Source organism: Carassius carassius, chromosome 45, assembly GCF_963082965.1.
Source record: "Carassius carassius chromosome 45, fCarCar2.1, whole genome shotgun sequence".
NCBI classification, from domain to species: Eukaryota; Metazoa; Chordata; class Actinopteri; order Cypriniformes; family Cyprinidae; genus Carassius; species Carassius carassius.
Window position 1 is genome coordinate 9,900,912 of NC_081799.1, and position 16,977 is coordinate 9,917,888.

Sequence of the window (16,977 nt, forward strand, 5' to 3'; positions counted from 1 at the left end):
CAAAGTTAGGACATCAGTAATCAGAATCAGAAGCACCAGACTGTCCTTGCAAAGTTGGAACTGCCCCACTTTATAGAAACAGCCTTTGTACACAGACACATTGTAGGCTAACATTACTCTGCAGGTTCAGGAAAAAGTCCTCTATAAAATGCGCTGAACACATCTGAATATTTGGGTTGTTGGGCTGTTACAGTAAAACTCAACTACTAATTTCTAGTTTTGTCCTCATTTGGAAGGCCAAACAATAGTTTCGCTTTCAAAACGTAACACACAGCATCACACACGACAAGCTTGAGTAAGCGGCGGCCGGCCAGCTGGAGGCCGGCGGATTCGACGAAGGAGCGGTTCGGTGGGCTTGCGGCAACCACATGCGACGACACCAGGCTGGGCTGCACTTAGTACATGGTGAATGCCAATCGGGCGATCCACAGCGCAAAGATGATGTATTTCCTCAGCGACCAGCATGGATCAGCTCCAGGCATGACGAAGTAGATATCTTCCTCTTTTGAAAGGCCAAACAAAGTAGTTTTGCTTTCGCAACTGAACACACAGCGTCTCAACGACATGGGGGCGGTATCATCATTACTATAGTGCGAATAAAAGTTACACCTTCTTTCTTTGTGTGAACACTTGGGCGGTGTTATGCAAATCTTTACACACAGTGATGTAGACATGTGGGGGGGGGGCGTGTTAGAATGAGCCATTTTAGGAGAATAGCTTGTAACACTCCAAAGAGAAAGAAAAATATGAAATTGCATCATATGACCCCTTTAAGTTCAACTGTCCCAAAACTTATGCTCACATCAGACAGTGGGATGAACTCTAAAAGTGCTGTCCTTTTTATTTGGTAAAACACTTATGTGTTGAAATGGCTAATAATAAAATGTGACATTCTGTAGTTTTGTCTCATATTCATCTTTTAATCATATTTGCAGATGTCGTGACTACACAAGGAACAAAGCAATTTTGTCATTACTGTCCAAGTACTTACGAAGGGCACTGTTTATACTGTGTGAATAATAAACAATGTGGTAAAAGGTGCCTTTGGTATTATTTTCATTTAAACCACGAGATGGCACAAATACATGGCGTACCACTTTCCAAAACATCCGCTTTTCGAGATGCACGTGCATTTTTGTCTGATCCTTGACGCAATTGCATGCAGCAGCAAAGTTGATTCTGTGCTTACTTGATCCAATATTTTATTTTTAAAATGTTGTTGATTTAAGTTGCAAATGTGTATCGCTAAAATTAATGCATATATTTTGAGACAATGGTCCTCTTTATGATTTTCAGTTTTGTTTAAGATAATTAAAGCAACAGTTTTTAAATAACGAAAGAATATGTAAAAGTATGGTATTTGGGGTAAAAAGCACCCCTTCTGTTGGGGCTAAACAGTAAATAACACGATAATTTATAGATGTCTGACTTTTCCATTTGTTGACATGGCATGGTTAGATTCAGATGGTGAATATCATATATAATGTTCGGTGTCCAAATTAAAGATAATCACCATGTTTAGAATGAAACCATCATATCAGATAATAAAATATAATTTGTTGTTACTACTATAAATATATGTTAATTTATTACTGGATCTCCTTCAATACTTTCAGAATCTTTACTAATTTAAAATGATTTTAAATGCTGTGTTTTAAAATATATATTTTTTATTAACATTTTAATGACAGTATATTTATTGGAAAAAAAAATCTTTCAAAATAAGCAGAAAATATTTAAAACTTTGCTAAAGTGATTGTTTTGAACAAACATTAACTTAGACATTAAAAAAAAAGAAATAGCTGATGTATTTATATTAATACCAAGTGCCTTTTACCCCATGCTGGTGAGCTTTTTACTCCGTGTGTGGGGTAAATATATATATATATATATATATATATATATATATATATATATACAGAAGTTCTAAGCGGCCATGCATTATAATTTTTTTTCCTTTTTGTTTTATCGTTATAACGACTAAATTTTCTCGTTATCTCGACATAACGAAAGTCGTTTTCTCATTATAACGACTTATTTTTCTTGTTATCTCGACATAACGAAAGTTTGTTTTCTCGTTATAACGACATGACAGTTTTACTGCTGCTATAGTAACGAACTCAACTTTGACAGGCATCTGATGGATAACCATGCAGGCGCATTTACTGTAGCATATATTTCAGCAAATTTTGCTTCGCCTAGGTAATAACGTCTACAATACTGTACATAAATAAAGGCTGATCAATCACTGTTGATTTTTCCAGAGACAGTACAACAAACGTTTTGGTTTTGTAATTAACATGTTTAAATGGCAACACTGCGAAAACAGACGGAGTGCCTTCAGAAGTATGCAGAACTATTCTAAGATTTTGAGCTGCTTGGATTAAACTCACTTTTAATTTTCCATTTATTTGAAATAAAATTATATATAATTTGTAATTTTTATTAGTCATTATATGCTGTGGCAGATATCATGTGCGTTACAAGCTTCTGTTTGAAAAGATCGTTCATGTGCAGTGTATGTGTGTGTGTGTGCAGAAAAAAAAACGATTACAACATTATAGAACAAAACTGAATTAAATTAGCCTATGCATTTTACATATACATCACATTTCTCATCAATATGGTTAACAATAAAGATTAATAATAAGGAAAAAAGCACATCACAAATAGCCTACATCGTTAAATCCTGTCCTACTGTGGATACACAGAACATTTCCACTTATTAACTACCTAATCATGTGCCTAAAAGAAGCACAAATAAAGATATATAAGTGCAAACAGAATACAGTGAAGTCAACCTTGGTTTTGATAAGCAGTTATTTTATGACCCAGAACGTGTTGGTGAAACTCATGCATCTAGCAAGAACTTAATACACAAAATAATCATGTTGATTAAAGCATTTAACATTTATGAATTAATTAAATGTCAGTGATGAACAAGACTGCACAAATTATAGCGATCACGAGGAAGGTCCGCGTACAGTAAAGTGGACAGTGTACAACACCCCATCAGTACTCAGGTCTATAGTGCCACCTGCTGGCGCATTTTTGTAACTTATTAGAGAAAATTAAGTCATTATAACGAGAAAACGACTTTCGTTATGTCAAGATAACGAGAAAATTAAGTCGTTATAACGAGAAAACGATTTTCGTTATGTCGAGATAACGAGAAAATTGAGTCGTTATAACGAGAAAACAAAAAGGAAAAAAATGATAAAGCATGGCCGCTTAGAACTTCCGTAATATATATATATATATATATATATATATATATATATATATATATATTAAAATATCATCAAAAAGTTTGTTTATATCACTAATGCCATTCAAAAAGTGAAACTTGTATATTATATGCATTCATTACACACAGACTGATAATTTTCAAATGTTTATTTCTTTTAATTTTGATGATTATAACTGACAACTAAGGAAAATCCCAAATTCAGTATCTCAGAAAATTTGAATATTGTGAAAAGGTTCCATACTGAAGACACCTGGTGCCACACTCTAATCAGCTAATTAACTTAAAACACCTGCAAAGGCCTTTAAATGGTCTCTCAGTCTAGTTCTGTAGGCTACACAATCATGGGGAAGACACTTCATGCTTTTTGCTGCTGACCAACTTTATGGAGATGCAGATTTCATTTTCCAACAGGACTTGGCACCTGCACACAGTGTCACAGCTACCAGTACCTGGTTTAAGGACCATGGTATCCCTGTTCTTAATTGGCCAGCAAACTCGGGCGTTTCCTCTGAGGAGGCAAGGGAGGCAGTGTCTCCTCAAAAAAATTGGATGAGAAAAAATAACTAAATGTCTCAATCGCACTATAATTGGATATGATCGGTTATGGTTGAATGGTTCATATGATAAATCCCGCCTCTTGTTTTTGTGCGAGCTCTTGTTCTAAATGAAGTAAATTATGGTGTTATTAACTTATAATAAAGTAAGTAAACATTTCTCCTGCTTAGATGGTTTTCCATTTTGGCTTTATTTATGTTAAATAAATAATGACACAGTGTGATATGTCACGTGTTGTTGTTCATCTGAGATTTTACTTTCCTAATTTTATGACCTGCCAAAGACCAGATAATGTTTTATTATGTCCTGATAAAGAAAACCATGGAATTCAATAGGGTGTACTAACTTTTACACATGACTAGACGGACAGACAGACATTATTATATCATCATAATAATATTAATATTTTATATTTTCTGATAACAATCCCCAAAGTATAATAGTAAAAGAAAACACAACCTAGAACATTTTACAAAAATATTATTAGTAATAATAAATATAAACATCTACAAAACATTACAATACTAACATTAATGTAAATCAACAATATTTAAGACATTTTCTAAAAATAAATCTTCAATGTATATTTTACCAAAACGTAGTAATGTGTGTGTGTGTGTGTGTGTGTGTGTGTATCAATATTTATAAAAAAGTACAACACTTACACTAATTTAAATCAGCTATAATTAAGACATTTTCTGAAAACAATCCTCAAAGTAAATTTCACACAAGCCTATAATATGCTAATGAATATTATTGATAATATAGTAATAATTTATAGTTATAAAATATTAGAATAATATACTATAGTATTCTTACAAAATATCTTACATTAATGTAAATCAACTACATTTAAGACATTTTCTGATAATATTAATAATAAATCTTTATATTTACATAATGTAATAAAATATTAAAATAATACATAAAATATTACAACACTTAATAATCAAAATAATCTATATTCAAAACATTTTCTGGGAAAAAAAAGCCTTCAAGAAACAATTCTCCCAAAAATGATAATTTTGTTCTCATTCTCACCCTCATGCAGTTCCCAGTATGAATATTTTATTTCATAAAATACAGACGTCCTTAAGCACCTTTTCCATTCAATTAAAACAGATAAAAGCCAAGCTTATAAGCAGTATGATAAAAAGTACCATAAAAGTTATCTGAATGACTTGTTTCACTATATTCCAAGTCTGCTTAAGTTATAGCTTTGTTAGAGTAATTGACACAAAAAAATGTATTTCCTAACTGTTGTTACTCTCAAATATAATATGCATAACTTTTATAACTTTTATTTTATATATATATATATATATATATTTTTTTTTTTTTTTTTTTGGCATCAAATCAAATTGAATTATATGGAAAAGCTGTCAAAGGACATTCTGTTTAAGATCTAAAATGGTTTTGCACTAAAACAGCATTTCGGATGAATAATTTTTTTTTTATGCATGTCACCAAAAAATTAATAAGTAAAACTACGTAATTTACACAAGAGTATGTGTACAGATTGTATAATGCATTCTGATTCCCAGTAAGGCTGTAAAAAAAAAGTTTTTTTGTTTTTGCTTTTTTTTTTACAGGAGAATACGAGTCCAAGGGTTGACTTCAAGCCATGCTGCCTCCATTATTTAATCGCTGAATGCATTTTGGACGGCTGTCTAATCTCAACAGTGTCTCCAGTTTTTAAGAGCTCGCCTCACCTGTCAGCTTGCCGTCTGCAAATTCTGATTTAGAGCCAGAAGGACGATGGCAGTTCAGGCACTCTGCGTAATTCAGAGCTGTCCTTAGATCTGTCACATTAAAAGTGTCCTCGCCAGACTTTGTGCAACAGACTGCGCCGCACTATCTGTTAAACAAAACGTGGCAGCCAAACTTGCAGCCAGGATGGCGGTACTCCCAGAGGAAGTGCACTGCAGGGGGCACATGATTGACTGCTGTTTTGGGGTCAGTTCGACAGACTGTTTTATACAAACCATGTGATTCACATAGACTCGTGTGTTTGTGCACTAACCTGCCAAGTGAGAAGGACACGCAACAATGACAGCTTTACAAGTGACTGTGCCTGCCGAAGTCGTAACTTTTATGTTCTCTGAATCCTGTAAGAGAAAAACATATTAGAATTGATTAAAAACTGAAACCCGATAAAGGCTGGTATTGTGAGGTTGAAACTAACTAGAATGGCAAGGACACTAATTAAGGCCTGTTGTGAAGGAAAATGTACTCAACACAATAAGGGAATTGTTATGTATTGATCTCTGTGGTGAAATACATAGAATTATGGATTGAAGATGGAGAATAAATACAGTAGATACACACAAATACACACACACACACACAGACAGACATCTAGCACTTGGGAGGCATGTTGGCATTATTATGGCTTCCTGTCATAAAGCCGTCCCAAACAGACTGGGCTAAGATATAAATGAATCCTGGCTGTTAGAACTCCCAAAGGTGCCACAGATAGAAATAGGAGCGCTACTTTTAATAGACAACTATTTGTAATGAAGACCAGCTACCAAATCTACGGCGAAAACGCCTGGATGTTTCATCATGTGAGACATTCATGAACGTTACCCTCGGCTATGGGAAGGGAGGGGGTGGCTGGGGGGTGCATTACAGGGATAGTTCACCCAAAAATGAAAATTTTGTCTTTAATTACTCACCCTCATGCCATTCCAACCCTTCTTTGTAACTCAAATTAAGATATTTTTGATGGAATCTGAGAGCTCTCTGACCCTCCATAGACAGCAAGGATATTACCACGATTAACGCACAGAAAGTAAGAACATCAGTAAAATAGTCCATGTGACATCAGGGGTACAACCGTAATTTTACGAAGCTACGAGAACACTTTTTGTGCGCAAAGAACAATAACATAATTTATTCAACAGTTCTCCTCTCCAAGCTACTATCTTCTGCTATTTTTTATATTTATTTTATTTTATATTTATATTTGTATTATATTTATACTTTCTGTGTGTTGACTGTGGTAATATCCTTGCTCTCTATAGAGAGTCAGAGAGCTCTCAGATTCCATAAAAAATACCTTAACTTGTGTTCTGAAGATAAACCAAGGTCTTACAGGTTTGGAACGAGATGAGGGTGAGTATTTAATGACAGAATTTTAACTAACACATCTTTCACACATTCAGCTTTTTATCTGGAAAATCAAGACATGGTTTTCATAATGCATAATAAAACGCCCGAACATCGGCCTGAACTGCTTCCGCACATGAGAGATAACGGAAGTGAGAAAAAAGTGTTTGTTACATTTGACATATGGATATTTTTTTTCTAAAAAAAAAATGCATGCATTCACTACAGAAGTCTTTTATCCACCCCCTGGATCCGTGTGAGGCACGTTTTATTATGAATGTGCACGCTTTATTTGACGACTGTTCAACTGTAACACCCGCTGACTGCAATGACAAAGCTTGGAATAGCCAGGACAAATATTAATATAACTCCAACTGGATTTTTCTGAAAGAAGAAAGTCATATACACCTAGGATGCTTCGTGAGTATGTATAACACAAGCTAATTTTCATTTTTGGGTAAACTAACCCTTTAAGGCTTTAAATGGTCTCGCACCTCTATATCTATCAGACCTACTTCACCCTCAGTCTCTAGAATCATCTAAACTTGGCCTATTGTCCGTTTCTAGAGTCTGACTATCTATTCTAGGTGGACAAACTTTTTGTGTCATCACTTTCAAGCTCTGGAACTCTACGGTTTTTCTTTGTAATCCCTTATCTATATGCCTTTAGGTTTTAGCTTAAAACATATTTGTTTGATGACTTTTCAATGAATTGTATTTGATGTTTGTGTGTGTGTGTGTGTGTGTGTGTGTGTGTGTGTGTGTGTGTGTGTGTGTGTGTGTGTGTGTGTGTGTGTGTGTGTGTGTGTGTGTGTGTGTGTTTGTGTGTGTGTGTGTATTTTTAGTATGCTGTAAGTTTTCTTCAATGTTCTACCTTTGGTAAGCGACCTTGTGGCACTTTACAAATAAAACATGTCTTCTTAAATTGATCAAAAATGGCAGTAATGTTGCAATAGATTCCTATTTCAAATAAATGCTGTTCTTTTGTACTTTCTACTCATCAAATAATCCGGAAAAACATGCATCGTGGTTTGTATAAAAATACTGAACTGCACAACTGTTTTCAGCAATGATTCTAGAGCAGCAAATTTGCATAGCAGAATGATTTCTGAAGGATCATGTGACACTGAAGACTGGAGTTAGGATGTTGAAAATAAATTGTGTTATTTGAAAAATTGTAATAACATTTCACAATATTGCATTTTTTACTGTAATTTTTATAAAATAAATACAGCCATAATGAGCATATAAGAGTCTTCTTTCAAACACATACTCCAAACACAGACTCCAAACTAGTTCTGCTAGGCATATTCATAATTAAATAATAGATGTAGAAACTGAGAGCAAATTAATTTGTGTTCCTGTGGCTCAGTGATACAGCATTGTGTTAGCGGCACAAAAGGTTGTGGGTTTGATTCCCAGGGGAAAACATGTTAGGTAAAAAAAATAAAAATAATAATAATACTAATATATATATATATATATCCTGAATACACTGTAAGTCAAGCATCTGCTAAATGTAAATGTAATTTAGTATAAGGTTGTTGAATACATATCTTCATATGTGTAACCGAAGACTTATAAAAAGTGGAGAAAGGTGGCATATAAACATAAAAGTTAAAATGAATGCATTACAATTTTAGTAATATTAATATATTTTATAAATTTATAATATTTTAGTAAACCATTGTATTGCCTAAAGGTTCTGAAAGTGATGTTTGCCATTTAATCCAATTCGATTTCAATTGATTTTCAAAGTTTTTAAGATTGGCTCAAAATAAAAACATGGGAACATTAATAGTTTCTTCATATTAAAATATCTGATACATTTATAATAGTTTTTTTTTTTATATTCTATTGCCCAAAAGTGCTGAAAGTGATGTTGGTCACTTAATTCAATTCCATTTCAACTGATTTGCTAATTTTCTGATTGCCTTAAAAAATGTAACATAGGTACTGTATTTTTGCTGTTTTCAGAGCCAGAGATAATTGATTTCTCAGCTATTTTTTCAGGAAATTGTTATTTTATACATACACTATATTGCAAAGAGAAACTGCACACTATGCATTTAAATACACATTTTCCCTCATATTTATATTTGACATGTATAGCAGTTTTACAAGTAAACAACTATATTTATATATTCAGATGTGCCATGAAAGGTTTTTGCCTCTAGTAAATGGTAAATAAATATTTTTAGACATATTTTGAGAGATGTGGGGTTACGCACATTGCAAATATATATATATATATATATATACACACACACACACACACACACACATATATATATATATACACACACACAAACACACACACACACACACACATATATATATGTATATATATACACTCACAAACACACACACACACACACACACACACACACACATATATATATATATATATATATATATATATATATACAGTATATAGATAGATAGATAGATAGATAGATAGATAGATAGATAGATAGATAGATAGATAGATAGATAGATAGATAGATAGATAGATAGATAAAAGTCAATGAGTTCCTGTGGATAAACAGTGGGGGTGAGTAAAACTTTCTACTCAGGCATGTCGATGTAACACCATTAAGATGGCTAATGGATTTTACCTCTCTATGTGTGAGAGCGACATTATAGGCTAATTCCTCGACGTTAGGCTTTCAAAAGATTTTGTGTCACCAATTCTCAAATGAGAGCGATCTAATGGAGTGGATTTGATTTAGCTCATCTAAATATTTTAGTCATGACAAGCACTTCAGCGTACCATAATGTATAATACAGAAATTGGAAGGAAGAGGCAGAGCAAAACAAGCGAAAGGCACACAGTGGGACCCAAGTCTTGGTTTCCGAATAGTATCTTGTTTAAAGGAAAGGAACTTATCACTCGCACCGCTGGTGGAGAAATGCTCGTTATCTCTGTATCAACCTTGCGCTGATGGAGTCGTTACCTGACATTATGGTCGTTACGGCGGCACCCAGCCGGACCCGTTCTTTGCCGATCTGCTCCACCAGCTTCTCTGACAGCTGCTGGGTGCCCCCCTGTGGAGAGAGATGGTCATCACACTGAGCTGCTGTTGCTGCTGCTGCTCTCAACAGACACATATATGGAAGCATATGGGTAGCGATATTCAATTTGGGATGTAATATGCAAAATGACAATGCAATATGTAAAATGACAATGCATTTCTGTATTTACATTTACATTTTCCAATACATTTGTGCAACGTAAAAAAAAAAAAGAAACATTTTATTGTGGACCGCCCGGCACTTTGTCAGATGAGAAGGTGCTGTTTCTCATACTCGCCGCAGAATCTGGGTGAAGTCCAGCAGGGTGAGCGCGGAGTATGACGGCATGCTAGTGGTTTACGTTTTGATTCTGGCATGCGGACCACCCACATGATGCACCTTCTTGGCCTCAGTGTATTGTGGAATGACCTCCAGACCAAGCTCTCAAATAAGCTCCATGACATGGGTCTGCGAGCTGCAAAGCGATGCAAATACGTGTACATTTTATTGTTGGATTGGAAAGCAGCACTGAGCAGACTGATCAGTGTATGACATCAAAGTAACGTGAAAGCGATTCAAAAGCACAAGAAGCCATTGGTCTGTGCAGTGCAAACAAAGCCAGAACGTGGATATTTTTGGCAATATAAAATTCCTGGCCAGGACGTGTCCTGCGAAAATGGCATGATTGTCCACCCTAGTTGTTTCCTGTAAAAAAAAAAAAAAAATCTGATCTAATCCTTCAGCCTAGAATTAAAAGGATAGTTTTAGTTTTAGAGAGCTTTCTGACCCTGCACACAGCAAGAAGCTGCGAGAATACTTTTTGTATGCTAAGAAAACAAAAAAGCGACTTTATTCAACAGTATTAACATTTATAGGCCTTGAATGTGATAGTTGTGTTGCTGTCTATTCAGGGTCTGAAAGCTTTTGGATCTTAATTTGTGTTACGAAGATGAACGAAAATCATCTGGGTTTGGAACGACATGAGGGTGAGTAATTAATGAAAGAATTAATCAAATGCACATTATTATTCTTTAGCTTGGGTTAACCTAATTCATTTTACTTGGTTGGAACAGCAGCTATGCTAATTTTGTCTCTATTTGTTTCTCTGTTTTTACACAAGCTCCAGTCTGGATCCAGAACACCTGAGAAGAGATGATGCTGACCCCTCAGAGGACCTCAGATGATTTTAACAAATCAACAAACAGAACTAACAAATATTGTTATGAGTGTGATTGCATCATATAATAATTGCTGTTAATAGTGTTCATCGTCTGGTTGACCAAGTCTTTAATTAATTTTTCCGAAAAGTTCTGCCACATGCACATAAACTGACAGTCACCACTGATAAGCTACTACTAAATATTGTAGAAACCTCATTTTCTGTAATGTTGCTTTGCAATTATTTGTATCGTAAAAAGTACTATACAATTAAACTTGAATTTAATTGAACTGAATACATTTTTGGGTGAACTATATTACACAATATGATCGAGCTGTAGATGTAGATGACTAAAAGGTTGAACAAATGTATTTCGGTAACTCTTTACAATATGGTTCCATATGTTTACTACAGTATAGTCAACACAAACTACAGTAACAATTAAATTAACTTATTAAAATGTAGGCTACAGTACCTACTCATTTATTATCTTAGTTAATATTATTTTCAACATTCTGAATAGAATAACAGAACACAATAATATTCAATTAAATTCAGCTGCTTAATATAGGCTAATTGTCTATAAATTCTAAATGTCCAACATCAAATATTTAATGAAAATGCATATTTTAGTTTACTTTTTATATATATATATATATATATATATATATATATATATATATATATATATACAGTATATACATTATCTTTGTTGAACAGCGACTGTTATGTCTTCTTTGGAATGGAAATATAGGCTAAGTATTACTTCCGAATCATATAATTTGCAGAATCTAGAATATAATAGTAAAACATAAAAGCTGGGCGCTGCAGAAAGTATTTCTCAAGGCATTGAAATTTGAAAATAATAACGGCCACAACTTCCCGCATTTGGCTTTTGACAGGTTTTAATTTCAGACCTGGTTTGGGGTCACACAACTCTTTTGGCATTTAGCCTAACTAACTCAGACCTCCCACTTCTGTTTAGGTTATTAGTGCCCAAAAAGTGTGAGGTAAACCTATTATATAATACACCCCCAAAAATATGAATAAAAAGACCTGAAAAACTAATTGCATGCATTAGACAACAAAATATCAAACCAAATGGGAATTACAAACATAAAAGTAAAAAAAATAAAAATAAATGATTTATGCAATAAAAACATGTTTTGGATACCTGCACAGTAAAATGCACAGTGGATTGTGAAGCAAAAGTTGTGATCTTGTGTTCATATGTGCTGTGAAAACATAAGTACTCAAAATTCTTATATTTACCACATAACTATATGAATAGTCTGTTAACCTTTGATCCAAACAGTGTTATTTTGTTTATTTAAATTTTAAGGAAAACATTTATTTTCCTAGCAGTCTTACTGAACTAATTGCCATCCGTTAACCATTTGAGTCTCACATGTAAGGCCGAAGTTGCCATAGCAGCTGCTAAATGTACTAAATGTATTTCTTTGTTATGATCTTCACAGTTTCATTAATGTTGATAATTCTAGTTCGATTTTCAAACCACATGGACATTTCTTAAAGATAAGGTTGCAGTGGCCTATTTAGGTCGGCATGAGAGAGCCTCAATGTTCTTTGCAAAAGAACCACCTTTAGACAAACTTTCACTGCATGTTAGTTTGGTAAAAATTCACTGAGCATAGCAAGAAATAAACTCAGTTTATTGTCAGTAAACATTATTGCATTAAACGTGATATACTGAAACGTTCCAATAATTTATTATTCTGTCCTTTGTTTTTCTGAGTGGATTAACCAGTTGTTACCTGAGACCAGTCTCTGTGGACCACATCTCCATGGCACCACCTTCACTTGATACCAGAAGAGGCTTGTTGTCTCACAGTAGAGCCATTCAGAAATGAGTGACGTGACATTCAGCCAAGTATGGTGACCCATACTCAGAATTCGTGCTCTGCATTTAACCCATCCAAAGTGCACACACACAGCAGTGAACACACACACACACCATGAACACACACCCGGAGCAGTGGGCAGCCATTTATGCTGTGGTGCCCAGGGAGCAGTTGGGGGTTCAGTGCCTTGCTCAAGGGCACCTAAGTCATGGTATTGCCGGCCCAAGATTTGAACCCACAACCCTAGGGTTAGGAGTCAAACTCTCTAACCACTAGACCACGACTTCCCAAAAGGTGAGGTGCATGAAGACTAAAGCAGACAGTGAACTGTGCCTCCATGTGTAAGTCTCTATGTACAGTGTAATTGCAGAAATATCATTTTTTTATGGCCTATTGTCTAGCTCAGATAAACCTTTGCACACAGAGGAACCTGTTGTTCTGGTCAATCAGCATGAACAGCCAAAATGTTTCTTCTTGTGTTGTATAATGTATGGTACAGGATTTTGCTGAACAATGAGGTTACAGGCTCTCAAAACAGTGTAGGAGGAAGAATGGAGTGTGTTACAAAAAGAAAAGCAACAAAGATATGTTCTTTTCTCTCACCACAGGGAAGTAGATAAGAAACGTTTCACTTTGTGATTGTGGAAAAATGTCTTGGGGTCACAACAGGTGCATATTTTGGACTTTTGCTGTGGTATAACATTTTTCCAGGATTTGTGTCCTATTTGTACTTTTTATGTGTAAGTTCACTACCAGTGAAGTGCTTTAAACAAGCTGTAATGTTTTACTAACGTATCCAAATGTTATCTGAGCGTTTAAAATGCATTTTATTTTTATTTTTATTCCAGTCCATGTTCCAGTCATTTTGACCCAGCAGGGGTATTATTTCCCCCAAAAATGCTAGTCATCACATTGGACTTAAACCTTCTAACTTTGTTCACAGAGAGTATAACAACTTCCTAAAATGTCATCATTTTGGGTATTTCAACAACTTTTTGCGAATTTGTTTACCAGCTCAGATCAATAGGCCTACAACCAATCAGTTCCAAAAAGCCTGTGTAAACTGAAATAAAACAAGCTGACAAAAAGATTGAATCCCAGGCTGCGTTTACATTTGGCATTAACATGTGATCAGACCATGGCGCGTTTATTCTTGGCCATCAATTTACTTTTCTATCTGGATAACCGATCGGATCTGTCTTTCCAGCAAAATATTTAAGTCTGCCGAGAATGGCCCGGTCCAAAGGCAACTTGAAGTGGTGGGTTTTCTTTTGAAAAGCATTTTCAGTCAAGGGACATTTTACAAATAAAAGATAAATGTAAAAAAAAATACATTTTGTAAAGAACATTCCATTTTATAATTTTCCAAAAATTATGGGAACATTGCTTCTGAGTGGTCATTCTGAACATTATAACCCTAGTAACACTGAACATGTAACAGATGAATGGCCAGCAAAAATGTTACAGAAAAAAAAAAGAATAATAATAATTAAGAAAACATTCCTTGTTAGGTATCATTGATATGAAATTACATCATACATGTACATCATACTTTATAGCCATTTTGTTCAAATTCACTAGTAAAGTTAATTGGTCTAAAACATATATCCTTTTTGCAGTCTCTTTTCATTTCAAGCGTGTGTCTTAAAAACTTCAGTCAGCTGAATGGGAGAAAGTGGCACAAAGAAAGGTGTTCAAACAGGAATTTACAAAACCGCTGCTGCAACACAAGGTTTGTTTGTTACCATTGAAAGTTCAAAATATGGTACCCAGCAAGACATGCTCATTATCTTTTTCACAGCCACTCTCAGTCGTGTTCTTTTATAGCGTTTGCTGTCTTTTTGCCTTCATCTTTTACAGATGTCCGAAATGGCCTTGTGTTAAACTTACAAGTTTGTCCCCATCGTCCTCATTTATGGTATTGACTGTGCTCGCCATGCTTTTGCTCAAAGCAAGTAAGTTTCACCAACACTTGATGTACTTTGAAACTTGAATTCCAGCACATTCTAGACCAGGTTAATTTGACATTCTGCTCACAACACAGCAAAAGTTCCTCAATTAGGCTTGAAAGTTTTCCATCATTCAAGTCATGGATGTATGATGGCAATTATTCACAAGCCTTTGGACCAAATCCAGATATTACTCATTTGGAGAGTTTCATTATATGAGCTCATATGAATCATTCATGAGTGAGCACCAGGTCAGACTGTCAGCATGAAACTAGGAATATGAGAGATTTGGGAATAACAGGCTAATTGAAAATGATCATCCTTGGACTTTGAAAGACAGAGAAAAAAATGCCTAGAAAGAACAGAACAACCGGAAGACTACAGTTATGCTAATAAATTAGTTAACTGAGAAGATGCGCAAATAAACGCTGGAAATGAACATGGATTTGCGCAGCTTCTCAGTTAACAATGGCTCTGTGTAGTAACACCTGCTCTATATATGTGAAATCACGCACCTGATGGAATTTACCGCTGTAGAGAACCGGCTTTACTGACGAGATGCGCATTAACGATCGGCCGATCGTGATCGGAGCAGCTCTAATGTGAGGTTTTGTTGTAGCTAGTCAGTATATTGTAGGTGTGAATGTATTTAATATGGAAGCCAATTTCTTTAATTTAAGAAAAAGTCATTTTTCATAAGATAGTCAATATTATTAGAAACTAAGTAATAATGAGATTAAAAAGTCAATACAAAGTCAAAATTATGACCTATAGGCTAAATACACATTTAGCATAAAAACCTAAAATTAAAAAAAAGTTTTTATATGATATTTATTACATAATTGTTTTCTGTCATAAATATATTTTTATCTCAAAATTTTTTACTTTGTCATAATTGTTTTTCTATCATAATTATGACTATTTATCTCATAATTTTAACTTTATGCATTAAATATATATATTAAAAAAATTCTGTCGTATAAATAATTTAAAAAAAAATTACTGTATCTCATAATTATAATTTACCAAAGCATGATTTTTATTTCTCATGTGGTGGAAATGGGCCTCCATAGTAAATATGTAGCACAAAATTAAAGTTTATTCACATAATGTTAACCACAACCCTATGTTACTCAATAAATAAATAATAAAAAGAAAACCTTATTCAAAATGAATGATATTAACTTGCAGGATGGCATATAAACCAAAGTCATGACTGAACAGCTCTTCAGAGAATTTTGCAGTGGATGCTCATGAATCTCTCGCCATATTCTGCAGATGTGACAGCAGCAATGAAAGTGACCCCCAGTGGGCCACAAACTCTTCAGATGGCTCAAGGGGATCTTAAGACATTAAGATGGCGGCGCGTCCACATGCAGCAGCTTCTCTCTGTCCTGACAGAACGGTGTTTTCATGTTTTTTGTCTTGTGAGTCGCAGTTTTTTTGTACGTCGTCGTCGCGTCTACCTGTCTGTAAGCGCAAATACAGTCGCGAGTTTATGCTCGATGTCAGCAGAACCGCATTCTAACTGTTAAACTCCGTGCACGCGGACCAGCTGCGGGATCTCGGTCTGCTACGGAGGCCTTCACCATCACCGACCCCCACTAGCATCTCGCCCACAACGGAGGCGCCACAAGCGGTGTGAGAGGAAGCAGAAGAGGGGTATGCGCGGAGGTATCCGGGCTAGGCTAACGGCTAACCCACACAAGCCATTTATCCCCACCATCATACTGGCTAACGTTCGCTCGTTGGACAATAAACTGGACTACATTCGATTACTACACTCAACTCAGAGGACTGTAAGAGACTGTTGTGTTTTTGTGTTCACGGAAACATGGCTCTGCAACAGTGTTCCAGACATCGCTATTCAGCTTGACCAGCTGACGTGCTATCGAGTGGACAGAGCTCTCGTCGCGGGAGGAAAAACCCGCGGTGGCGGGCTTTGTGTTTACATCAATGACGCGTGGTGCCGCGATACTGTTGTGATCTGCAAACACTGCTCACCCCTGGTGGAGTTTATGATTATTAAGTGCCGGCCGTTTATCTGCCGAGGGAATATACTGCTATACTGCTCAT

At 35.2% G+C, this 16,977-nt stretch overlaps 1 pseudogene; it reads right to left on the reverse strand.

Annotated features, from left to right (window-relative positions):
* LOC132126978 (amine oxidase [flavin-containing] A-like) overlaps window positions 1-10,279 on the reverse strand; it is a 54,793-nt pseudogene extending 44,514 nt beyond the window's left edge.
* Window positions 10,280-16,977: the final 6,698 nt, after the last annotated feature.